Consider the following 27,709-nt stretch of genomic DNA (forward strand, 5'->3'; position numbering starts at 1 on the left):
TTATCCTTAACAAAAGGCTCGACTATTAGGCACAAAGAAAACTAGCTCCTTGCTGCCAAAAGGAATTGCTTTCCTTCTCTTTGGCAAAAAGAACAAATAGCTGTCCATGGTGGCTATTAACATACCAAAGCTCATGTTGGCCTCCAGGCTCCTTCAGTATCACAAATTCCTGTTAAAAATAAAAGAGCTAAAAAACAAACCAAACCAAACAAAAACAAAAAACAAAAAAACCTTGCCAAAAGTAACTCAAGATGGGGGCTGGAATCTGGATAAATGGATCTTATTAATTTTATGTGGGTAAAGCAAATGTTTATTTTCTCTGTTTCATTGCCTTAAACATCTAATGCTGATTATAAATGTCAGTGTCTACCTCTTTGTATCTCTCTGACCCTGCTGACCAATCAAAAAAGAGTTAAATTCCACAACTCATTCCCCTATAGGCAGTAGAGAATGTAGTGGGCTAAAATCCTCTCCTTCTGTTACTTCTGAGTATTACCATAAGCACTTACATCATGAACTGGGTAAAAAAAAAATCAACACAGTTAAGATATCAACCTATATAAATGTAAATCAATGAGTTGCTTAAAATGATCTAGAGCCAGTAGAGAATATGACGCTAAAAATACCTCCATTTTATGATAGGCATCCATCTTTGTACAAGGTCCCCATAATCCTGACTCAGTTATCTGGACCCAGAAATGTACAGCCATGACAATCTACTTTGTTGTGCTGTGACTAACTGCTTGTTGCTTCTGTAACCTTCTTATACAGACACCCAAGGACTATTTTGAGGTTAACTTGACTACCTAATCTTAGCAGCGCACAATAGCTCTTGGCTCTTGTGCAAGGTCTTCTTGTAATTTTTACCTTTAAAAATTCTTCTTTCATGCCCCTATGTATGGCAGTCTCTAATTTTGCTCAGAGATTATTGTCCTGCTAGCAATTTCAATAAATTTGGCTAATTATAGTCTGGATTGAGTATATGATCTGTTCCTATGGTCTCAAACTTCATTTGAAGCTTCTCTGATGATGATCGAGCAAGGTAGTGATCTATGAGTATAACAGAATGTCAGGAGTCATTTTATTGCTATATTCCTTTAGCAGAACAGTAGTATTTGGTTTTCTCCTGGTTCCCTGGCCTATCTAGTCTCAGGTTCTTGGCCACCTGAGCAGTGGCAGGTATGGATTTCATTTCATAGAGTAGGCTTTAAATTCAATCAGATATTGGTTGGTTACTCCACTTTTTTCCCCACTATTTCACTAGGACATCTTGCAGGCAGATCATTATTGTAGACTGAAGGGTTTATAGCTGGGTTAATGTTTACCTTTCTCCTTTGATAGTATGCAGAGCACCTTCTAGTACCATAAACATTAGTCATTTAGGATAAAACATCTAGGTAGGCACCAGCTCAACTTCTCTGTGTTCAGTGAGTTGTGCTGGTATTATTTTCACACATAGGGCCTTACGAAAGGGTAGTATGTTAGTCAGGGTTCTTTAGAGTAACATTACTTATAAAATGCATCACTTTCTGTATATGTATATATATGTGGGGGGATTTATTAGAATGACTTACAAGCTGTGGTCCAGCTAATACAACAATGGTTGTCTATGAACAGAAGAATCCAGTTGTTCAGTTCATAAGGCTGAATATCTCAGCTGGTCTTCAGTATATACTGGAATCCCAAAGAAATAGGCTCTAATGCTAGTGAGGGAATGGATTTGTTAGCAAGGGCAAGAACAAGTACACAAAGAAAAAGAACTTCCCTTTTCCATGTCTTTTATGTAGGCTACCAGCAGAAGGTGAGGTCCAGATTAAAGGTGGATCTTACCACCTCAAAGATCTAGATTAGAAGTTGGTCTTCTGCTGGGTGGTTGGTGACACAAGCCTTTAATCCATGCACTCAGGAGGCAGAGGCAGGGGCAGATAGATGTCTGTAAATTCAATGCCAGCCTGTTCTACAGAGCTTGTCCCAGATGAGCCAGGGATACACAGAGACATCCTGTCTCAAAAAAAGAGAGGGAAAGAAAAGAAGAAGGATAATAATAATGACAAATAATAATAATAATAATAATAATAATAATAATAATAGGAGGAGGAGGAAGAGGAAGGGGAAGAAAAGAAGAAGTTGTGGAGGAGGAGGAGGAGGAAGAAGAAGAAGAAGAAGAAGAAGAAGAAGAAGAAGAAGAAGAAGAAGAAGAAGAAGAAGAAGGTGTTCCTACTTCAAATTATTTAATTAAGAAAAAAAATTCTCAAAAGTGTGCCCAGTCATTAGGGTTTAATCAGTTCCAGATGTAGTCAAGTTGATAACCAAGAATAGTCATCATAGAAGGCAACTTTTAATTTCTTGAAGTAGACTTGATTTTTTTCAAGAATGCCACTGGTAATTTTTTAAAAAATGACAAATAAATAGCCTGATCACAAGTTCCAATCTCAGTTTGTTCAGAACAAAGTGTAGATTTATTTAGTATAGCCACCAATTTTGTTAGGAGGTTCATAAATCAACAGAATTTGAAACAGCAGATAGGGATTTTGCACTGCCTAGTTTTAAGTCAACTTGACACAAGCCAAAGTTATCTGAGAGGAGGAAACCTCAATTTAGAAAAAGCATCCAGCTGTAGGAAGCCTGTAGGGCATTTTCTTGATTAGTGATTGATGTGGAGATCTCAGCCCATGGTGAATCCTGCTCCTCCCCCGAAGGGCTGGTGATCCTGAGTTATATAAGAAAGTAGGCTAAGGAAATCACAAAGAGCAAGGCAGTAAGTAGCACCGTTCTATGGCCTCTGTATGAGCTTCTGCCTTCAGATTCCTTCCTGGCTTTAGTTCCTGCTTTGGCTTCCCTCAATGGACAGTGACTTGGGATATATAAGCCCAATAAATCCTTCCTTACTCAAGCTGCTTTTGGTAATGGTGTTTCATCATAGCAATAGTAACACAACTAAGATTCCTTGCAAGGCCAAGAACTGGTGTAACTGTTGAGACAAATGTCATTCCTTGCCTGTACTACCTTCTTTTAAAACTGATCTTAAAATGTCTGCATGGCCGGGCGGTGGTGGTGCACACCTTTAATCCCAGCACTCAGGAGGCAGAGCCAGGCGGATCTCTGTGAGTTCGAGGTCAGCCTGGGCTACCAAGTGAGTTCCAGGAAAGGCGCAAAGCTACACAGGGAAACACTGTCTTAAAAAAACAAAACAAAACAAAAAAAAGTCTGCATGACTCCAAAACAGATTCATAAATAAGTTGGGAACTTTTTAGAATCAGAGTTCAAAAGTTGTTTGAGAGTCTTTTATTTTACAACTAGGAGGTTACTGGAGTTAGACACATAATCCTAAATTTAGTTTAACCATCTGTGCAACTTTTAATAAGCAGTGAGAACAGATTGCTCTGTGAAGACAGTCACATTGGAAGTGCTCAGACCACATAAATAGCCAGCCCTGTTGCAGTGAGCAATGTAAAAAATAAAAACTTGACCTCTAAAGAAATTCCTGTCAGTTTACCCATGGTATTCCAAGCTTGCTTTCTGTTACAGTTTTCTATTCTAAAATTTTTCAGTAGCAAGAATAACATAACTCATATGCTGTTCATTCTCACTCTCCAGTTCTGAACATCTTGTCACATTTACTCTTCCCCACTTCCTTCTCTTCCTCTCTCTGTTATTTTCTTTCCTTGGCTCACATGAGATGTTGCAGACATCATTGCATCTGCCCCAACAGTGTTTAGGACATACTACCTCAAAATATGGTCCTTAATATTTTAAGTTGAAAAAATTTGAGATATGGCAGGTTCAGGAAGGACTCTCTGGCCTTCTTCTGAAGCAGATTGTAATATCTTTATGGGGTAGCTGTTCATGTTATTCACACAGGAAAGAAATATGCTTGATTCTGGAGATGAGGAAATCATTTAAGAGGAATCACAATGAATAGCCTTGCAAAGTACCTTTTTTTTTGCCTCTCTGTCTACTCTTACCTTATATGTTGTTTGTCCTGTCAGATTTTCTCATAGCTTTCTACTTCTCATCAAGCCTACAAGAATATAAAAACATTCAGGTGGAGGCTGAAGACATGGCTTACTAGTGAAGAATATCTTCTGCTATTGCAGAGGACTCAAATTCTATTCCCAGCACCCACGTAGGGTGACTCACAACTATCTATTACTCCAGCTCTGGGAGATATGACACTATGCTGTCCAAGGACAATTACACTCACAATGCACAAAACCACACACATGAACACAAATGAAGAGAAAATAAATCTTTCTTCAGATCTTCTTTTCCTTATGAACTTTTATGTTTTGTACAGACTTCTATACATTTGTATGTTTTCCTTTCTTTAGTGCGCTGGAGGTTCAGAATGTTCTTCATGCCAGCTCTACCCTTGAGCTGTATGTGCAGTACTCCCTTTTAAAAAGTGTTTATTTTGAAGACTGGAGAGATGACCCAGAGGTTAAGAGCACCAGATGCTCTTCCAGAGGACCAGGGTTCAATTCCCAGCACCCACGTTGGAACTCACAACTGTCCATAACTCCAGTTCCAGGGAATCTGACACCCTCAATCCAATGCACATAAAATAAAATTTTTAAAAATTTATTTTGAAATATGGGTTTTGCTATGTTGCCAAAGCTGGCCTTATACTTGCAATACTCCTACTTCAGTCTCATGATTAGCTGAGATTACAGACATTTGCCACTAAACCAAGATTGAATAAACTTTATATAATAGGAATTGCTGGGGAGAATGTAGCATGGTGGTTGGGCACTTGTCTAACACAACCAAGATCCTGGGCTTGATCTGTAAGATTGTAAAAATACATGGAAAGAATATGTTCAACATGGTAGCCCACAAAAAATATTTTATAGTATGTGCCCATTCTAACAGGTCTCTTTATATATGTGCATATCTATCTATCTATCTATCTATCTATCTATCTATCTATATCCTGTTAGATCTGTTCCTTTAGGGAACACTGACTATACAACAGGATATTGCTATGTAGACTAACTTTGATCTAACTATCTGTCATAAGGGTGCTATGTCAAATATATATTAGATCTATTTGTATCTTTCTACAATGTCGTAATGTATTGAATAATAATAAATTCATGAGGTATATTAGTTTCATTGACTGCAGTTTGTTAAGTAGTCCTTATCTCCCTTGATAGCTACCCAAGGTGAATACAGGTTCTTTAATTCCAATATAGACTATTAATATTAATTCTCAGATTAGATAGCAAGTACATCTAAGTGCATGTATATACATAGATTACATAATGGCAGCAAAAGGTCAAGGTCAAAGATGCTACAACAGACTTAAAGGAGTTTCAAATATGCCTAACTGGAAGCAAGAAGAAACCTGATAGGGTGGAAAAGGAACCTGGAGTTGTCACTGCATCATTATGCCACTGAGCCAAACCTCAGAGTTGAATTGAGCTACAAAAAGAGGTGGAGGACCATGAAGGCCATAAAGGCAAAGGGCAGGACTGGATCTAAATGGATGCATAGGGACAAATGGAGAGCATTTCCAGACAAATGAATGAGCAGATGAATGGCGGTCAAGTAGATCATGCCAATAGTGAAGACTGAGTTGAGCTAAAGCCTTTGGAATAGTTGGGATTTGCCTGTTGATTCCTTGATGCACACACTGTGGTCAGGTAACAGGTTGGTAGGGACCATAGCCATATAAGTATTAGGTGTCCTAATTTGTATGGGTCCAGATAAAGGTTCTGGGCCCTTCCTTGGTCTGCTGTATTTGGTAAGTTCTTTGGTCTTGTTTTCTTGTATGATTTTAATGTGCCCATAAGCTCACATGATCTAAATTTACTTGGATAAATTTACAGGGTGATAATCTTCCTGCTTTTAGGAATAAATTGTCAATCTGTGACTTGTGGATGGTGCTGGACACATGGAGTTATTTATGTGCTCACTGAAGTGTGGAGTATCCCTGTCTCTGTGCTTAAATTAAAAATCAAGTCCAAGTTGAATGTAAGTGGACTCCTTTCAGGCAAATCACAGTTTGATATACACAATTTTACACAAAGTGGAATGACTCAGAACAAGGTATATAGCCTGATCTCAACATTATCCTTCTGCCTCAGCCTCCCAAATTCTGGGAATAAACCTAGTCCTTTGACCAAAATACATCCTTAATTCAGATTTTTGTTCTCCTTAAAATAGGGCCTTATCACCTTCAAAGGACAGAGGCACAGCTCCATTTTGTCATTCTCACTGCCAGTAGAGTTTATTTAACCTTTCAGAGACTTTGACTAGGGCCAAAATGGGAGCCACAGCTTTGATAGAGGGAAGACTTTCAGGACTAAGAATATGAAGCAGAGTTAAAAATAACATGGCACACAAGAAAAAAGTAAAAGTGGATAAGAGCATGGATGTGGGCTTCTCAAACACAAGAGAGATTCAAGAGAAAAAGGTGCCCAGAAAGAATTAGACATACCCAAGTGTGGTTATGGACTCCTCAAAGGAGAGCAGAATATACCACTTTGGTGGCTCTCCGTAGGTTACCAAGAAACCTTTTCTTTTCTCTCTTTTCAACAAATGAGATTACAAGGTGAATCCAGAAGTATCTTGTATGAGATTGCAATTTGATAAGGTAAACCCAGCAGTCTACTTGACTAAAAGGAGTTTCTAGTAAGATTCCTAAAAAATTGCAGGAGTTTTTATTTTTAAATTTTTATTACAGTAAAAAACTTTCAAGGCCAGCCTAGTCTATGTGGGGAGTTCCATGATAGCCAGAGCTACATAGAGAGACTTTGTATCATTTAAAAAAACCTTTTGTGTGCCTATGTGGGGGTGAGAGGCCCAAGGTATTTTGTAGCATGTCTCTCAACTGTGACTTATTTGATATTTTTCTTGTGATTGACTAAGGGTTGTGGACTTCAGAAAAGAAAACTTCAGAGGTACTGTGTAGCCAGAAGGTTTTCTCTGGTCCTGCCCAGCCCTGCAGTTCCATGGCTGCTTATAAAATAATCACTCAGAGACTTAATATTACTTACAAACCATGTGGCCTATGTCAGGCCTCTTGCTAGCTAGCTCTTATCTCTTAAATTAACCCATTTCTATTAATCTATGTTTTGCCATGTGTTCCATGACTTTACTGGTCTCCTGGCATGTTGCTTCCTGGGTGGCAGGCTGGTGTCTCTCCTGCCTCTGTCTTTCTTCTTCCTCTCTCTTCCTTCAATTTCCTGCCTGGCTATAACCTAACTCACCATAGGCCAGAGCAGCTTCTTTATTAACCAATCATAGAAATACATATTCCCAGCATACAGAAAGACATCTGACAGCAGTAATGTCCTACTTTTAATCTCAAGAGTACATGTGGGGGGGATCAGGAGGAGGGATGAGAGGGGGATCTGTGGTTGGTATGTAAAATGAATAAAAAAAATTCTTAAATAAAAGATTACATGCAACCACCTACATGACTTAAAGCTGTTGTTTACTTTGATGAGGTAATGCTTATCAGGTCTTTCTTTCCTTCCCTCCTTCTCTCTCTCTCTCTTCTTTCTTTCTTCTTCCTTGTACCCTCCCTCCTTCCCTTCTTTCCTTTCTTTCCTTTCTTTCTTTCTTTCTTTCTTTCTTTCTTTCTTTCTTTCCTTCATTATTTTTTTGAGACAGGGTTTCTCTGTGTTGTGATATTTTATTTGGGCTGAAATGTGGTGATATTTTATTTGTGCTTTTAATAAATAAAGTTTCCCTGGAGATCAGAGAAAGTAGAAAGCCATTTTAAGTAAACATAGAAGTCAGGCAGCACATGCCCTTAATCCTGTCTCTTAGCAGGCAGTACTCTGTGTGTTCAAGGCCACACTAGGGAATAGAGCCAAGCATGGTGACATATGCCTTTAATCCCAGTACCAACCATAGAAGCCTGGAGGTCTGTACAGACAGACAGAAAGTAACAGAGCTGTGTAGGAAGAGGAAGTGAGGTATCTGGGCTAAGAGAGCCAATGAGAGAGCAGAACAGCAAGGCATATAAGCCTGGATAGAGAGAAAGTCGCTCTCTTTGAAAGCTGCAGAGTTGGTGGAGTAAGGTTGGCTGGTGGCTTTCCCTATTTCCCTGATCTCTCTAAGGCTTTCACCCCTATATTTGGCTCCATGTTTTTTATTTAATAAGACCATTTAGAAATTCATCTACACTATGTAGTCTTGGCTATTCCAGAACTCACTTTATAGACCAGGCTGGCTTCCAATTCACAGAGATCTGCCTGCCTTGGCCTCCCAAGTACTGAGATTAAAAGCATGTACCACCACACCTGGCTTTATTATTTTTAAAACATGTTCAGTATTCTTTTCATTCTTATTAATTTTCTTTTCTTTTTTGATTTTTTGAGACAGGGTTTCTCTTCATAGCTTTCCTGGATCTCGCTCCGTAGACCAGGCTGGCCTTGAACTCATGAAGATCCGCCTGCCTCTGCCTCCCGAGTGCTGGGATTAAAGGCATGTGCCACCACCACCCAGCTCCTTACTAATTTTCAAAATTATGTGCCTATTTAAAAAATTAACAAGGTTGGAAAGATGGTTCCATGGTTAAGAGTACTTGCTGCTGTTTCAGAGGATACAGGTTTGATTCCTAGCACCCATGTGGTAGCTCACAGTTGTCTGTAAATCCATTTCCAGGAGATCCAACACCCTCTTCTGGCCCCTCTAGACACCTGAGTGCAAGTACCATAGATTCAATTCACACAGTTACACACACACACACACACACACATAAATAATAAAAACTTCAGAAAAACTGTCAGTACTCCCAACTCCATTATTTCTTTCCCAGTGTCATTAAGTAGCAGTCATTGGAATTCTGTGGCTTCCCTTCCCTTTAACAAGGCATCATGAAAGCAAGTCCATGCTAATCATCATGAATTATAATAGTGACCACAACACAGCTTTTGCCTTCAAGTGGCCAGAGAGTAAATGACACAAGATATAATGAACCTAACATAATAGAGGACAGTGGGGATAGGGAGGAGGGATATGGTGATATTTTATTTGTGCTGAAATGTGATTTTATTTGTATGTTAATAAATAAAGTTGCCTGAGGATCAGAGCTAAAAGCAAGCCATTTAGTAGAAGTCGGCAGTGGTGGCACACCCCCGTAATCTGATCACATGGCAGGCAGAGTCTCTGTGTGGTCAATGACACAGTCAAGTGGTGACCCAAACCTTTAATCCCAGTACCAACCATAGAGACCTGGAGGTCTATATAGACAGGCAGTGATGAAGAAATCATGTGGTTGTGTTTAGAGCCAATGGAAAGGTAGAACAGAAAGGCAATAAAAAGGCAGGTCACACAAGAGAAGGTCTCTCTCTCTCAGGGGAAGAGACAGCAGTGACTGGTAAGCTAAAGGTAGCCTTTGGCTTTGCTAGTGCTCTGATTTCTTAGGCTTTAACTCTGTATTTGGCTCTGTTTCTCATTTACTAAGACTGTTTAGAATTTCATCTACAGAGGGAGTACTGTGGAAGGAGAGAATCTTGTGGTGGTATTTTACTTGTACTGAAATGTGATTTTAATTGTATGTTAATAAATAAAGTTCCCTGGGGGTCAGAGCTATTAGAGCCATAGCAAGAGCGTGGCGGTGGCGGCGGCGGCGGCAGCGGCGGTGGCGGAGGTGGCAGCAGCGCACGCCTTTAATCCCAATCCCAACCATAGAAGAACTGGAAGTCTGTACATACAGGCAGTGATGAGGAAGTCACATGTTTGGGTTTACAACCAATGAGAAGGCAGAACAGAAAGGCTATAAAGACAAACACACAGGAAGTAGCTCCTTTTTGGAGAGCTCTCTTGGCTGAAGAGGATCGCTGAAGCAGGAAGGGTGAGGCTCTTAGCTCTCACCTCTTGGCTTTCTTCTCTGAATTGGCTCTGTGTTTCTTATTCAATAAGACAGTTAGTTACATCTACATTTGGCACCCAACGTGACAAGAATCCATTACAAACCACTTAACTTGGCTTGGCGGCAGGTCCGGTTTCCCGCTTGGGCGGCTAGCTCCCTAGCCCGGGCCCAGGTCGCCTTGGCCTCAGGCCGGACTAACCTTGAGCTACTTGCTTAAAGCCAGTGCTACAGACAACTCAGGCCTGCCCTGCCGAACAGGGCCCCTGCCTGTAAAGCCAACGCACGAGGTTGGAGCTTAAGGAAGGCAGAGCCAAGGCTTGACTAGGCTCAAGCGGGAACACGTGGCTGGATTCAAGCTCTTAGGCAGAACTTGTGGCTGCTCTCTCTCTCTCTCTCTCTCTCTCTCTGGATTCACACCTTGGACACTAGGTGGCTGTTTTGAAATTCCCTCGGATTTGTACTGTTCTACGCGGACTTGGTAAGTCACTTAACATATCAGATATTTTAAAGGAAACTATTTAAAAGAGAAATTTTTTTTACATTAAAAAAATGTTTTTTTTTGTGTACATTGGAAGAAAATTGGGCTTTGTTTGCAATTTTAGGCAGTCTGACAATGGAACAACTATATGAGAAGATTAATGTTGATCAAATTATGCAGTTTATTACTATGCTTATCCTCATTTTAATATTTAAAAAGATAGTCAATTTAAGTGCCAGGGTGACAGTTTTAGAAAAACTTGTTAAAACTGTAAAAATTCAGACAGAAGAAATTAACAGTGAAGTTGCTTCAATATTGGATCATAAGGTTACAGAAAGAAAGCCTGTTTTCACACAGTCACCCTTAATTTGTCCAGTAACCATACAGAAGTTGCCTGATCAAATGACTACACAAAATATTTGGGCTCCAATTGAAATGTTAGATTTACGAAGGTTTAAGGAGGCAATAGTATCTTATGGCATGCATTCCCCATATGTAAAGCAAATGTTAAACTCTTGGTCAACATATAATAGGATTGTACCACAGGACTGGTGGGAGCTGGCACAAGCTGTTCTTGAACCCAGTCAAAGGCTACAGTGGCTAACTTGGTTCAAGGATGAAGCTAAAAACATAGAAAAACAATGGCGGGATAAAGGAATACAAGTCTGCCAGAATCAGCTTATTGGAGAAGGTCAATATGCTTCAGCACAAACACATTGTTTATATGATGTCCAAACCCTAATTTTATGTCGAATGGCAGCCTTGAATGCATGGGACAGAGTTGAGGAACCAGGAAAAAAACAGTCATTTACAAAGGTTATACAAGGCCCAAAAGAATCTTTCACAGATTTTTTACAAAGACTGGCTTCAGCAGTAAAGAGAATGGTCCTGGATTCAGAAGCTAGTAAGATAATAATTGAATCTTTAGCCTTTGAGAATGCAAATGCAGCATGCAAAAGAATAATCAGGCCATTAAAGGCAAGATCTGCACCTTTGGAAGATTGGATTAGAAACACGATTAATGTTGAAGCTCATGAGCATGACGATATGTGGGTAGGAGAAGCAATTTCAAAAGGTTTGAGGAATGTTAGATGTTTTGGATGTGGAAAGCAAGGACATTTGAAAAGGGACTGTAAACAGGTCATTCCTAGAAACAATGTCCCTTCCTTCTGGAGTATGCAGAAGGTGTGGTAAGGGAAAACACTGGACCAACGAATGTAGATCAACAAGGACAGACAGGGTAATCCTTTGCCTCAGTCTTCGGGAAACTCCCAGAGGGGCCTCATGCAGGCCCCAATAGCAAATCCAGTTCAAACCTTTCCTGCAGTCATAGAGGAAACCCCTACTCAGAGCAATTAAATAACCAAATGCCTATTGGAATAAGTCATGCTGGTCAGGATGATGAAACAGAGAGAATAGAAAATTCAGGAGAAAACATAAAGAAAAATTTTTGGCAAACTTCTATTAATGAACAAAGACCAAAATTATTGATAAAAATAAATGGTGTTTTGTTGTCTGGTCTGGTAGACACAGGTGCGGACGTTACCATAATTGCACCAGAATTTTGGCATCCAACTTGGCCTCTTCAGGAGGTAAACATTCAACTGTTAGGAATTGGCACATTATCTCAGGTGAAACAGAGTGCAAGATGGCTCGAATGTATAGGTCCAGAAGGACAGAGAGGAAAATTAAAGCCATATGTGGCTAACATAGCTATGAACCTGTGGGGTCGAGACTTGTTGCAACAATGGAATACTCAGATTAACATCCCTCCAATCTCAGAAACAAATCATGAACTAGCACATGTTTCTAAGAGAAATATTAGAAGGCATTATTCTGAGTGGTCACCAGCCATCCATATTATACAAGAACAGGGCACAACAACTGATGATCTTCCAAAGACACCAACAGCTCTATCTTTAAAATGGTTAACAGACAAGCCTGTATGGGTCCAGCAATGGCCTTTAACAACAGAGAAACTACAGGCTTTAGAAGAGCTGGTAGAAGAACAGTTAAATGCTCAGCATATTGAAGAATCAACCAGCCCTTGGAATTCTCCTGTATTTGTTATTAAAAAGAAATCTGGTAAATGGAGAATGGTAACAGACCTTAGAGCAATTAACAAAGTAATTCAGCCAATGGCCTTTCTACAATCTGGAATTCCTTTGCCTACTCTGTTACCAAAAGGATGGCCTCTCATAGTTATTGATTTAAAAGACTGTTTCTTTTCAATACCCTTACAAGAAAAAGACAGAGAAAGATTTGCTTTCACAGTGCCTACTTATAATAATTCTCAACCAGTTAAAAGATTTCAATGGAGGGTCTTCCCACAGGGAATGCTGAATAGCCCAACTCAGTGCCAATGTTTTGTACAACAGTCATTGGAAGTGGTACGTAAAAAATTTCCTAAATCTATAATTTATCATTATATGGATGATATTTTACTAGCTGACTCAAATGCAGATACTTTAGAAGGAATGTTTGAAGAAGTAAAGAAAATTTTGCCTTGCTGGGGATTATAAATTGCTCTTGAAAAGATACAAAGTGGAGATTCTATCAATTATTTAGGATATAAAATAGAGCTACAAAAATTAGACCCCAAAAGGTGCAAATTAGGAGAGATAGACTACAGACTCTTAATGACTTTCAAAGATTATTTGGAGATATTTCTCATCTACAAACTATTGTTGGGATAAAAAATGATGAACTGAATAATTTGTTCAAAACCTTAGAAGGTGACAAGGACTTGAATAGTCCAAGAGAATTATAACCTGAAGCTGAGAAAGAATTGGCCTTGGTAGAAAAGAAAGTACCTGAAGGGCACGTGGCTCGTATTGATCCAAAGCTGGATTGCATTTTGGTTATTTTACCTTCTAGGCATTCTCCTACAGGAATATTAATGCAGAGGAAAGATATTATATTAGAATGGAAATTTTTACCAAATAAACCAAATAAAATATTAAAAACTTGTGTGGAAAAAATCTCTGATTTGATTTGGAAAGGAAAATTGAGACTTCGTCAATTAGCAGGAATAGACCCAGCAGAAATTGTCATACCTTTAACTAAGGAGGACATTGAAAAATTATGGACAGAGAGTGAACCTTGGCAAAGAGCTTGAAGTAATTTTTTGGGAGAAATTAACAGCAAATATCCCAAAAGCAATAGAATTGATCTTATAAAGAGAGCTGATTGGATCTTGCCTCAAATTGTATGGGAAAAACCCATATCTGGAGTTCATACATTTTATACAGATGCCAACAAACAAGGAAAGGCAGGTTACAAATCAGAAAATTTAAGTAAAGTGGTTCAAAGTCCTTATAATTCAGTTCAAAAATCAGAATTGTATGCTATTCTGTTGGTATTAATGGATTTTTCAGAACCTCTCAACATAGTAACTGACTCTCAGTATGGTGAAAGAGTAGTATTACATATTGAGACTGCAGAATTTATCCCTGATGCTTCAGAATTAACTTCACTATTTATTCAATTACAAGATACAATCAGGAAAAGGAGTCATCCTTTATATATAACTCACATCTGATCCCATTCTGGTCTGCCAGGCCCTCTAGCACAAGGCAATGATGAGATTGATAAATTATTGATAGGAAATGTGCTGGAGGCCTCAGAATTTCATAAAAACATCATGTAAATAGTAAAGGTTTAAAAAAGGATTTTTCTATAACCTGGCAACAAGCCAAAGAAATAGTAAAGAAATGTCCTACTGGTTCCTTCTACAATCAAACACCATTACCAGCAGGATGTAACCCAAAGGGTACTCAGAGGAATGAAATCTGGCAGATGGATGTGTTTCACTTTGCAGAATTTGGAAAATTGAAATATGTACACCATACTATTGATACTTATTCAGGATTTCAATGGGCAACTGCTTTGAGTTCTGAAAAAGCTGATTCTGTAATCACTCATTTGCTAGGAGTTATGGCCATCATGGGCATACCAGCACAAATTAAAACTGACAATGCTCCATCATATGTCTCTGTTAAAATGAAACAGTTTTTTTGCTTATTACAATATACAGCATATTACAGGAATACCACATCATCCTACAGGTCAAGCAGTTATAGAAAGATCAAACAGAACTCTAAAGGATATGCTAAATAAACAGAAAGGGGTAACAAAACCCCCCAGAAATAGACTGCATAATGCTCTATTAACTTTGAATTTTCTTAATGCCAATGAGAAAGGAACAACAGCTACAGAGAGACATTGGATAATAGAAAAAACTACAGAATTAAATCAGCCTATATACTTTAAGGATGTGCTGACCTCAGAATGGAAACCAGGGTATGTGTTACATTGGGGACGAGGTTTTGCTTTTGTTTCTACAGGAGAAGATAAGCTGTGGGTACCATCAAAATTGATAAAGGTTCGATTTGAACAAGAGAAACCTCCTAATTAGAGGAGGTGATAGTTCATCAACCAACATGAACATCCAATTTAAACTAACTTATACCAGTAACACATGCCTTTTCATTTAATCAGATAATAACTTGCCAAAAAGGAACATCCCCAAAATTAGTCTTGGGAAAAGGTTTTTGTTTTTGTCTTTTAGGAGAATGAAGGTTAAGGAATCTGAAGAACACTGGACAAATGAGACAACTGAAGAAAAGGGACAAATCATCTATCCCAGGAAACAGAGTGAAACGACGTATGGGTATATATTATCTAAAAAATTTTTGTTTTCCTAAATGTTTGTTTCTGCTTTTCTCTAAAGATTTAACACTATTGGTCTTCTAATAGTCCCAGTTCAATTAAAATTTAAAGCAGACTTTGGAGTTGGAGAATGGCTCTCTCCTTCTTTAAACACAAGCATGTTGTTAAAAGGAAAATGCAAACTCCCTGTATCATGCCAGAAGAAAAGAGCCATCTTCTGCTATGGGACAGGAGAAAAGCCAAATTAATTAAGGGACTATTCTATTACTAATCTCAACTCTTTGATTCTATTCTGATTCTTTAAACTTTTCTTAAAGTATAAATTTTATATCAAAATTTACAAGATTAATATATATAGATATATAGTTATATATACATTTTAAACTTTGTTAAAATATGAATGATCATATAGAGTACTAACTAATTCTAGAAAAAAGGCTTCAATTAGCTGCATATATATGTCTTTGTGTTCGAGTCTCTTATCAGTTTTCTGCAGGAACTCACGGCCAGGCCTAACATCAACTGAAGTCTCCAGGAAGAAGATGGGGCCCCACAACAACAACAATTCCACATGGACAATAATAATATCACTAAGCTGACAAACATCATCTACAGATCAGCTTTGAACTACAAGGTGCTCAGAGCAATTTTGAGATGACTAGCTGAGATGATCCAGTCTCAAAGACTACTTGAATAAGGACTTGAGATAAACCCTGAACTTTGGCATTATACACAGACTGGATAATGAAGGATATAGTTACCTTTCCTAGAATTTGACAATTAACCTAAAATTTTTTTTTCAGGATAAAGATAACTTTGCCCATACCCAGCAGGAAGCAATTTTAAGAATACGATGCCCACATTCCCAAAGAGGTGGTGTGGGGCAGGTGGTTTTTTGGTCTTTTTAATGGGTTTTGTGTAGCTAGAGTTTTCCTGCCTGGCCCACAAAGTCAGGGCAAATCTCTCTCACCTGCCAGTCCCACAGCCGCTCAAACCCGACCAAGTAAACACAGAGACTTATATTGCTTACAAACTGTATGGCCATGGCAGGCTTCTTGCTAACTGTTCTTACAGCTTAAATTAATCCATTTCCATTAATCTATAACTTGCCACATGGCTCATGGCTTACTGGCATCTTCACATGCTGTTTCTCATCATGGTGGCTGGCAGTGTCTCTCTCTGACTCAGCCTTCCACTTCCCAGCTTTATTCTCCTCTTGTCCCGCCTACACTTCCTGCCTAGCCAATGGCCAATCAGTGTTTTATTTATTGACTAATCAGCAACACATTTGCCATACAGAACATCCCACAGCACTTCCCTCCCTTTTTTTTTCAAAAAGGAAGGTTTTAACCTTAACAAAGTAAAATTACATATAATTTGGGAATTTGGGTGTAGCTTCTCTTAATACTTCCTGCTGGAGGGGGGCGCTGTATCTTATGGGGAAACAAAGAAAATTTTAAGATTATGGAATAGTCCATGAGGCTGTATGGTCTGAGCCAGATGCCTTCAAACTGTTCTGGATGTTGGATCATTTGGGCCATGGTGTCATCGGAGACCTTTCAGGGGGTCTTGGCTGGTCAAACCTGATGTATCTTAATCTGAAAAAAATCCATAGCCTCTGGCTTTCTGTGGAAACAAAAGAGACTCTTTTCCAAAGCAACATATCCTTATATCCAAATTTTGAAGTCAAGGTATCTTTAAAATATACATTTTGGCATAACTCAACAGCTTTTACAATCAAATGTTTTTCTGCAGTTAAAAATCCCAAAGACAACACAATCCAGATTCTCTGTGTAATATTCATCTTTACGTGGCTTATTTTTTATATTAATTTTACTGTCTCTTTAAAGACTTTATTTTTTAAAACTATGTATTTGTTTATATAACTTTATATATCACATTTTTTGTCTCTTTCAAGCCTATGTATATTTTACACACATTGTAAACTATTACATCTGAATTTGTCTTATTGTGAATCTATTGCTTTAAACTGCAGCAGCTGTGGCTGCTGGCTCCACCCACCTCAGCTTCCCAGCATGGTGGTGGTTTACCACGCACGAGCTCTGGGAGCTATCGTGGGTCTATGCTTTTATCCAAGCAGCATGTAGCCCAGAAACCTCTTTTTCTGTTTTGTACTAGCAAAGTCTAAATCCACCACACAGCTTAATGTGCCACTTGCAGAGGCCTCATTCCCGCCATTAAGGCAGGTCAAGCACGCATGCTAGGAACCTGCCAGTAGCTCAAACCGGCAGCTGCCGCTCATTTGAGAGAGACAATTAGGAAGCTGTTTTTAGCTCCGTTTTAGAATCTTTTTTCTCAGTTTTTAGGTGGAAACTCTTGCCCCATGTTGGGTGCCATTTGTAGCTAGAGTTTTCCTGCCTGGCCCACAAAGTCAGGGCAAATCTCTCTCACCTGCCAGTCCCACAGCCGCTCAAACCCGACCAAGTAAACACAGAGACTTATATTGCTTACAAACTGTATGGCCATGGCAGGCTTCTTGCTAACTGTTCTTACAGCTTAAATTAATCCATTTCCATTAATCTATACCTTGCCACATGACTCGTGGCTTACTGGCATCTTCACATGCTGTTTCTCATCATGGTGGCTGGCAGTGTCTCTCTCTGACTCAGCCTTCCACTTCCCAGCTTTATTCTCCTCTTGTCCCGCCTACACTTCCTGCCTAGCCAATGGCCAATCAGTGTTTTATTTATTGACTAATCAGCAACACATTTGCCATACAGAACATCCCACAGCAGTTTTGGGTCTGGGATAATTTTCATTGTTTAGGGGGGTTGGTTACAAGTTGTTGTCAAGTGTTAGGAAAAAGGCTAAGCAAAGGAGATTAGATTTAAGGTTCTTGTTTAAAAAAAGAGAGAGAAAGAAAGAAAAGAAAAGAAGAAAAAGACAATTACTAGTTTTAAATACTTTACATTGGATTGGATTGTTTTATATTGTATACAAATTATATATATTGAAATTGATATTGTTAGAAAATGCTATATGTATATTTCTAATTGTACTTATACCGTTCATTTAACAATGCAATTTTCTGATCCTTGAATGTTATTATTACCAACTATTAGGATATAAAGAAATGAAAGTTAGTAGACATTACAATAGAACTTGTATTCATATTAGGTATGTTTTAAAAATTGAGCAGATATATTTTAGACAGGTCATCTTCAAACCCTTCAGAGATCTACAGAATATGGCATTTAAAATGTTTTAATAACTTAGAAAATTTTTCTTTTTTGTTATGACTATGAGACATGTCGGCTCCTGGCAGTACCAATCTACTTCAGAGAAAATATGGGCATTGAAGAAACTGCATATGGAGTTAACTTTCATTGTGGCAAAAGTTAGTCACTGGACAACAAAGTATCCTTGAATTAACAGGACAAAATGGACAGACAGGACATGAAACAAAGGACTACTGATTCTTGCCCAAACAAGTGTGGTTATGGCTTTATCAAAAGGCATCTTCTGAGGCCAGGACAATATGGCATCATCCCTGAAGTGGCCGGAAAAGGTACAGTGCCCTTTTCTTCGAAGGCAGCTGAACAGGCAGTGGGCCGATGACTTCTGATGTGCAATGGAACAGCAGCTTAAACAGTTATTCTTGAAGAGTAAATAAGCTCACACCTCTCAATAGTAGACTGGCATTTGATAGAGGGATGTGGAGAAGAACAGGATGCTGAGATGAAGCCATATATACACAGCCAAGAAGAATGGACAGCTGAATTAAAAAACCATCAACAATTTCCAGAATTTAAAATCCTGAATCATGACATGACACTAGTGGAATTCAGGTGTTTCTGGTACATGGACTGCTCTCATCCAATGTGAGGTTGAACTGTTGACCTTGTGTACATCCTACTTCACAAATGAGTCTGTCAGATACGATAAGCCTATAGGCTGAAGATGATGGCCCAGCATTGCGGAGAAACCTCAGGTGACTGTCCAGGCAGCTGGATGTTTCTGTCAACTCACAAATTTTTTGGAAGTTGCTTGCATGCACTTCCTGTTTTTATTTTTGTTAGCTAATATTATTTCCTTCTTGGGTCTCTGAGGGAGTTGAAGTTTAGTTAGTTATAGTTGAAGGTTAGTTAGTTATAGTTGAAGATTAATTAGGATAGAAAGTGAATTAGATACATTTTGGACTTAACAAAACAGGATAGATAATGAAATTATTTTCTCTGAATTTGTCAAATACAAATGGACTAGACATTGTTTAGGTATTTATTACTTGTATATATTGTATATAGTTATTGTACTTTTGTATATAGCTTTTCTTTTGTTAGTTATAACTTTTTTCTTTTTTTTCTTTTTATTAAAATAGAAAAGGGGAAATGTGGTGTTATTTTACTTGTACTGAAATGTGATTTTAATTGTATGTTAATAAATAAAGTTGCCTGGGGGTCAGAGCTATTAGAACCATAGCAAGAGCGTGGCGGTGTTGGCGGCGGCACATGCCTTTAATCCCAATCCCAACCATAGAAGAACTGGAAGTCTGTACATACAGGCAGTGATGAGGAAGTCACATGGTTGGGTTTACAACCAATGAGAAGGCAGAACAGAAAGGCTATAAAGACAAACACACAGGAAGTAGCTCCTTTTCGGAGAGCTCTCTTGGCTGAAGAGGATCGCTGAAGCAGGAAGGGTGAGGCTCTTAGCTCTCACCTCTTGGCTTTCTTCTCTGAATTGGCTCTGTGTTTCTTATTTAATAAGACAGTTAGTTACATCTACAGAATCGTACTGACTTCCCCAGTATTTCCTGTGGAACAAACTTCTAAGCAGAAATTTGATGAAATTCAAATTAGATAAATTAAGCTGGACAGAAGATAGGGGAAAATTCTAGGTGTCTTCTAAAAACATTAATAATTAAAAAGAAAAAAAACACAACAGCATTGTATGCACATTAAAGTCTAAGGCAAATGAATCAGTCCAGAGAGAAAAATAAAAGGAAATTGGTGATGAAAACAAAAACAACAATAATAAAATAAAAAAACAGGTATGGCTGTGCAGGTGTATAACCACAGCATTGTGGTTGCACAGACTGGAGGATCACTGGTGCTAGCCATCCAGCCAGTCTAGCTGAACTGATGAGCTTCAGGTTCAGTGAAGACTCTCAAAATACAAGATGGAGCATGATTGAGGAAAACACATGATGTTGACTTCTGGACACACACACACACACACACACACACACACTCACGAGAGAGAGAGAGAGAGAGAGAGAGAGAGAGAGAGAGAGAGAGAGAGAGAGAGAAAGAGAGAGAGACAGAGAGACAGAGAGAGACAGAGACAGAGAGACAGAGAGAGACAGAGAGACAGAGAGAGACAGAGACAGAGGCAGAGAGGGATGATTATTACCATGGCAATTCTATATCCATTAATTAACAATAAAGATTAACCTCGCACCCTTAATTAAGCCATTTTACAGCTGGGTTTGGTGGTACACACATTTAATTCCAGCACTCAGGAGGCATAGGTAGGAAGATCTCTGTGTTTGAGTCCATTCTGGTCTATATAGTGAGCTCTAGGACAGCCAGAAATACATAGAAATAACATATCTCAAAAAACAAAACAAGCAAAAACATGCTGCAATTCCATTTGCCAAAGGAAATTGTTTAAGAGAAATAAACAAATCAGGTGACATATTTTAATTAGCTGTTAAGCTTTAATCTTTGAATCTTATAAATTGTATCATTTGAGTGATGTAACTTAGAAAGCCAGAATCAGATGTATAGTCATTACAAAGACACCTAAGCAGCCCCATACTGCGATTACCTGAAATGTGTGCTATCTCCACTTCTATTTAATACACTCACTAACTTTGCTCCACCCTGTCCCATCCTTTCTTTTCTGTCACCTAATCAAAGATCCAGTTTTCCCTGAGGATTCAGGTGGCTAGTGGCAGCATTGCTGGGCTCTGTCTCTGCTGCAACTGAGTTTCACATAATTTCGACCTATGTGTCTATGCCCTCTGTGGTGTCCTTTATGATAAGCTGGGGAATGTGAAGAGAGTGTTTCTTGAGGTATTCTAGGAAATTAGCCAAGTTTTTGGGAACCCCAGTTTACAGCCAGTTGGTGAGAGGCACAAATGAAAGAATCCAGGGTTTAGGATTGACATCTGAAGTGGGGACAAAAACAAAATAAACCTGAAACTTTTAAAAAAAGTTTGTTTCTTTTCTTTTTCCTTTGTACTTTTTGTTCCTTCCTCGACAGGGTCTTGAAACATAGCCCTGGCTGGTAACTCATTACTTGGCCCAGGTGGCCCTTCTGATCGTTCTGTCTCAACCTCCCAAATGCTGATATTGCAGGCCAGTGATCAGCTTAAGTGTCCAAAGTGAACCAAATTAAACGGAACCTAACTGGTGTCTACTACAGAAATACCTGGCTGTTGGTAGAGACAAATCCCTATACATTTGTTGCTGGCCTGGGGGTCACAGACATCTACTGTCCTTACTATTAAATGAGAATGTGGAAGAAATGTTTGTTTTTTTCCTAAAACCACATAATTCTCCATGAATTCCTTTTATGCTATTAAGGGGAAGATGATGAAAATGATTTGTTATATAGAGTTTTGCTTACAAGGAGTGTTGTAGACCATGCTGAAGGACATAGAGAATCCCGGAAAGGATTTAAACAAAGGAGGGGCATGAATAGATCTGCAGATTTGGGGATCACTGTGGCTTTAATGTAGGGAATCAACTAGTCTTCCTGACCTCTAGAGATGGCTCAGTAGTCAAGAGTACCTGCTGCTCTTGGAGAGGACTGCTGTTCAGTTCCCAGCACCCACCTGGTGGTTCCCAAATATCAGTAATTCCAGTTCTAGGGAATCTCATGCCTTCTTTTGGATTCTGTGAGAATCAAATACATACACAGTGCACTTATATACATTCAGGCAAAACATTCAAACACATGAAGTAAAAATAAATAAATCTTAGGAAGAAAGAGAAAGTATTCATATTTATTCTTTACGAACAGCATCCCCCTATGTATCTCAAGTTGAATTCTTGATCTTCCTGCCTCAGCTCTCCAGTTGCTGAGATTACAGGTATGCATTATGATATCTAGCCTCTCTTTTAATTGTTACTATACCAAGTAACCATAAGCTTGGTCACTCAGAGTAAATTTGTTCTTTTAACAGTCCAGCAGGTCAAGAGTCCAAAATGAGTCTCACTGTCTTAAATTGAGTTAAGTTGGTGGCAGCTATGGGGTAAGGCCTAGTTGGTGAAAGTATACTGCTAGTACATGCCTTTGAGGGAATCTTTGTAACAGGCCCCCAGACCTTAGTAGGTCCCCACAACTGACTCCATGGTGGAAGTACAATTCAGGTTATAAAACTCAGCATGCAGACAGCACCACCTGCCAAAATGAAAATAAAGACCTACTTCATCAAAGTCTATAGTTCTAGGAAAGTCTCTAAATGTACTACCCTTGCTTTTTAGTTTCTGTAGTTCCACTTCTGGCTAAATGTTCTTGAAACATGTAAATCCAGTATATGTTTTTGGTTTTTTGTTTGTTTTGTTTTGCCTAAAAGCTCACCTTGAGAAAGGATTTGGACTATACTGGGATCCTGAACACTCAGTATAGTTGCCAGCCAACTAATAAAGATTTTCTATCAGTTTAAACTTGTGTCAAAGTAGACTTCTCTGGTGGATACCCCAAGACATTTTGTCCTGGCGTCTTCTCTTCCACTTACTATTTCCTGTCTGCTATAGGGTAAGCCAGCTTTTCCCATGTTCTCTGCCTCACCAAGCATGAGCTCAGAAACAATGGGTCTAAGTGACCATTGAAAATTAAATGAACTATTTCTCCCTTTTTTTGAGACAGGGTTTCTCTTTATAGCCCTGGATGTCCTGGTATTCACTCTGTGTCTACACAGGCTGACCTCGAACTCACAGAGAACTGTCTGCCTCTGCCTTCTCAGTGCTGGGATTAAAGGCGTGTGCCACCACCATCTGGCTCATCATTCCTCCTTTTAAATAGTTTCTGCCATATGTTTTGTCATACCAACAGAGAGTGACTAACAGTCCGGAACAAATGAACACTCATGTAAGAGGGAATATATTTATACATACTCATATTACACATGAATACAAGTTCTAGCTATGTAACTGGTACTGAACTTGCTAGATAAACAGGCTGCACTGAACTCATAATCCTACTATTGTCTCCCAGTGCTAAGATTGCAGGCATGTGCTACCATGCCCAGCTGTCCCTACATACTTCTTAATGTAGAAAAAGAAGCATTTAGGATAGATTTTTAGTGAAGTTAGGCATAGTGGCACATACTTGTATTCTTAGCATTTGGAAGATGAAGGCAGGAGGATTAGAAGTTATATTAAATAGTGAATTTAAGGTCAGCCTGGGCTACATAAGACTTTATCTTCAAAAATAGTTTTATAACTATTATGGTTGAGTTTTTTTCACCCAAAGAAATAATTATTATGAGCTCATATTTCTGGTAATATGACAAAAAATATTCTCCCATGCACTATAGTTTCTACCTCTAATCCAAGCATTTGAAAGGATAAGGCAGGAAAACCAGGAATTTAAGGGCAGCCTGGGCTTTATTGAAAGACTTGGTATTAAAGGACAAAATAAACAAAAAAGCCCATGAATTAATTAACTATATTTTACTTATTTGTGAAGCAGGGGATAGAGCAGGCTGTATATATACCCTTATGATTTTTTATTTGGTAGCCTAGACTTTCAGAGTTAACAAGTAGCTGGAATTATATGGTTGCACTGCCAGGCTTAACTAAACACATGCTTTTCTTTTTCTTCACTGTTGTTATCAAACCCAGGGTCCCATGCATTCTAGGCAAGTGATCTATCACTGAGTTCTTAGGGCCACAGCCCAAACACATGCTATTCATTAATTAACAAAGTAAGTTAATGAAGTATATGACAAAATTGAAATCAGAGCTTCAAAATTTTTTCAGGTAGGTCTTATTTGGCCAGGTTAGTTTCAAACCCATGTATTCAAGAGTCTGAAACTACTTCAGACTCTGAATGGTATATGGGGTTGTAAGTGTGTACCAGCATGCCCAGCATTGGGGTGTGTGGGAAGGTGCTGGGATTTGAATCCAAGCCCTTGGGCAGTTAGATAAAGCTCTCTACTACTAGCTATACTGCCAGACCTCAGAAAACTCTTTAAACAAATGAAATTTAATGTAACTTATCACATCATGCAACTGTTAGTGGTTATCTTAGAAAATTGGAAGTATGAACGACATTTAAGAACCTGAAATTCTTTCAGCAATATGAGATGATCTAGAGAGGAGGGTTCTTTTCACCAAGTGGATCAAGTGAATTGGGATAAATATTTTCTCAGGGTGTAAAAATTTCCAAAAGTTTCTCTCCTACATAGTGAAATGGCTACAATTTAATATTCAGTGTTACCAACACCTTTCATTATATAATAAGGAAATTAAAAGATACAGCAGGAAATATAAGCTAGATTTATTGAGACAACTTTGGATTCTCACTTCCTGGAAGGTGGGAGGACAGATTTGATGTAGCATGAATCTTAAAAGGTCTTACTAATTAAAACAAACCCAGAGCCAGGTATTGGGGTATATGCTGAAAGATCAGAGAGACAGAACAGGCCACAGCTAACCTCACCTCGCCAACTTCTCAGCCGATCCTGTTTCCTCAGACTGGAAGCCTCTGTGTCCTCATCTGGAATGAATCTGAGCTAAACTGCTGCTGTAGCAGGAATGTTAGAGAGTCTTATTAATAAAATCAAACCTGAGCCAGGTATTGGGGTGAACTGGAAGATCAGAGAACGAGAACAAGCCACAGCTAACCTCACCTGGCCAACTTCTCAGCTGGTCTTGTTTCCTCAGACTGGAAGCCTCTGTGTTCTCATCCCAATGGCTCTCAGCTGAATTGTGCTCGAAAGCCTGAATGCTTAACCAGCCAAATGCTTCTAGTTTCTGGTCCTCACACCTTATATATCTTTCTGCTTTCTACTATCACTCCCTGGGATTAAAGGCTCACTTTCTGGGATTAAAGGCATGTGTCACCATGCCTGGCCATTTCCAATGTGGCCTTGAACTCACAGAGATCCAGAGGGATTTCTGTCTCTGGAATGCTAGGATTAAAGGTGTGAGTGCCACCATTTTCTAGCCTTTGTATTTAGTGGCTGTCTGTTCTCTGACCCCAGATAAATTTATTAGGGTACAATATTTTGGGGAACACAATACCACCACATGCTGATAAAAGCCTAAAAGCTTAACCAGGCTCTATTCCTGGTCTTCATGCCTTATATACGTTTCTGCTTCCTGCCATCACTTCCTGGGATTAAAGGTGTGTGTCACCATGCCTGGCTGTTTCCAGTGTGGCTTTGAACTCAGAGAGATCCCTCTGGATCTCTGCCTCTGGAATGCTAGGATTAAAGGTGTATGTGCCACCATTTTCTGGCCTCTATCTATCTATATCTAGTGGCTGTTCTATTCTCTGACCCCAGATAAGTTTATTAGGGTGCACAATATTTTGGGGAACACAGTATCACCACATTTCCCCTTTTTGTTTAAAATTTTAAAAATCTTATAGCTAATACAAGAAAAATATATACAGTCAAGAATTATATTAACAATGTCTAGTACATTAATATTTGACAGATTCAGACAAAAACTCCATTATATATATTAAGAATGTCCAGTCCAGTAGTATTTGATAAACTCAGACAAAAAATTTCATTACTTATTCTATTTAAAACAAGTAGTTCCTTTTTAAAAGTAGATTTAATAATTGACCTTTTATCTTATCATACACATATTCTCTTTTTTTTAGTAGATCCCAAAATCTACCTTTTATCTTATCATTTCTATATCTTCCCTTTCTTCAGAGTAGATTCAATGATCTACCCTTTTCTATATCTTCTTTTTTCTTTTTCTTTTTTTAAAACAAGAACCCTGTATTTAATCTCCTTCGTTTAGCCTCCCCTTTTTTACCATTAATAATTAACAACTTGTAACCAACCATCATAAACAATAACAATTATCCATAAGTGATTAAATGACCAAAAACCACCCACCCCACCTCTTGGGCATGTGGGCATCATTTTCTTAACTTCCTGCTTTCTAGGGGCGAAGACATCTTTAGGGAAACCTGAAAAGAAAATTTTTGGGTTAATTGTCAAGTCCTGAGAGAGTTAGTTGTATCATTTGTTCAGTTTCTGCATAATGGGAAAGTGTGGGGCTTGTCTCAAGTCCTTGCTTGAGTAGTCTGTAAATCTGGATCATCTCAGACAGCCATCTTGAAATTGTTCTGAGCAGTTTGTCCAAAGCCAATCTTTCCATGGTGTTAATCAGCTTAATGGTTTTACCATAGTCCATATAGAATCATTGGTGTGGAGTTCAATCATCCTTTTGAAGATTTCAAAGTTGCTGTTAGGTATGGTCACGTTTCCCAGACTTTTTTTTGTGCCTCCTCTGTGGTTTGGAGCAATTACAGTCTGATAAATGTCTGTCTCTCGAAACCATGAATGTTCTTCCCTGGAAGAGAATATCTTCACATCAATTTCTTCCCACCATTTGTCTTGCCAAACTTTTCCAAACTGACCTTTGCTGATGCTTTCTTGTAACACATGGTCCTGGCAATTCTTTTCTGAACAAGCAGCAGTAAACCCTTTGTCCCAGGTGGCAGCATCACCACAGTCACTAACATGATGAGAAGGAGCCAGTAACTCAGTGCAGCAGCCACTGCCTCCATTGTTTCTTACCTCTGAGCCTCCTGATTCAAGCATTTGTTCTGTGTACTCTGCCTATAATGCCTTTCTTGGTGACCTGCTAAGCCTCTCCTCATTCTCCAAGGTTATTGAGGCTTCTTTCACTCCCAGGAAATAATTTTCTCTGTTACCAATGGACACTCGATTCTTTCTTGCAGATACATTTTATTAATCTTTTCACTATATGGAACTTCTTGAGGGCAGGAATATTTGAGAATTACAATAACTAGAGATTTATTAAGCCAGCAAGCCACTCTTCTTACAAAATTACAGTTGATAGGGGGTAGGCAGTGGCAATGGGTCAGAAGGTGGGACCACTGCAGGTGAGAAGGCTCTGTTAAGGGGAATTTGGAAGAATAGGAATTTCAATATGCATATATATATATAATATTTACATATGTAAGTACTTTATTTACTTAATATATGTTAGTAAGTGATTTGTATTGTTCTAAACACTATACAAATATTCAGTCATTTAACACTCAGAATAGTTCTGTGAGGAATATTTTTACATTTATTTATTTATGTTTGAGACAAGATCTCACTAAATTGCTCAGGTTGGCCTCAGACTCAAAATCCTCCAGTGTCAGTCTTCTGATTCTTAGAATTTTAAGCACACATCACCACACCAATCCTTATTCTTTTTTTTAATTTAAATTTGTTTTTGTTTCTTTAGGGCAGGGTCTCATATAACTCTAAGTGGCCTCAAACTCACTCTGTAGCTGAGAATTGTCTTGAATTTCTGATCCTTTGCCTCTCCTGAGTGCTAAGCTTACAGGCATTTAACTCAGTTAATTTATATGGTGCTGGGAATCTAACTCAGGTCTTCATCCATGTTAGACAGTCACTCTACCAACTGAACTACCATTCCAGCCTCCTACGTCCTAATTTTATAGATACAAAACATACAGAACAGAGTATTAAATAGCTTGATTCCTCTGTTTCATTGGTACTTCAAGCTGATGTTTCACATGCAGTAGGTGTT

The sequence above is a fragment of the Peromyscus californicus genome, unplaced genomic scaffold (assembly GCF_007827085.1).
Source record: "Peromyscus californicus insignis strain IS unplaced genomic scaffold, ASM782708v3 Scaffold_13__1_contigs__length_99412109, whole genome shotgun sequence".
NCBI lineage: Eukaryota > Metazoa > Chordata > Mammalia > Rodentia > Cricetidae > Peromyscus > Peromyscus californicus.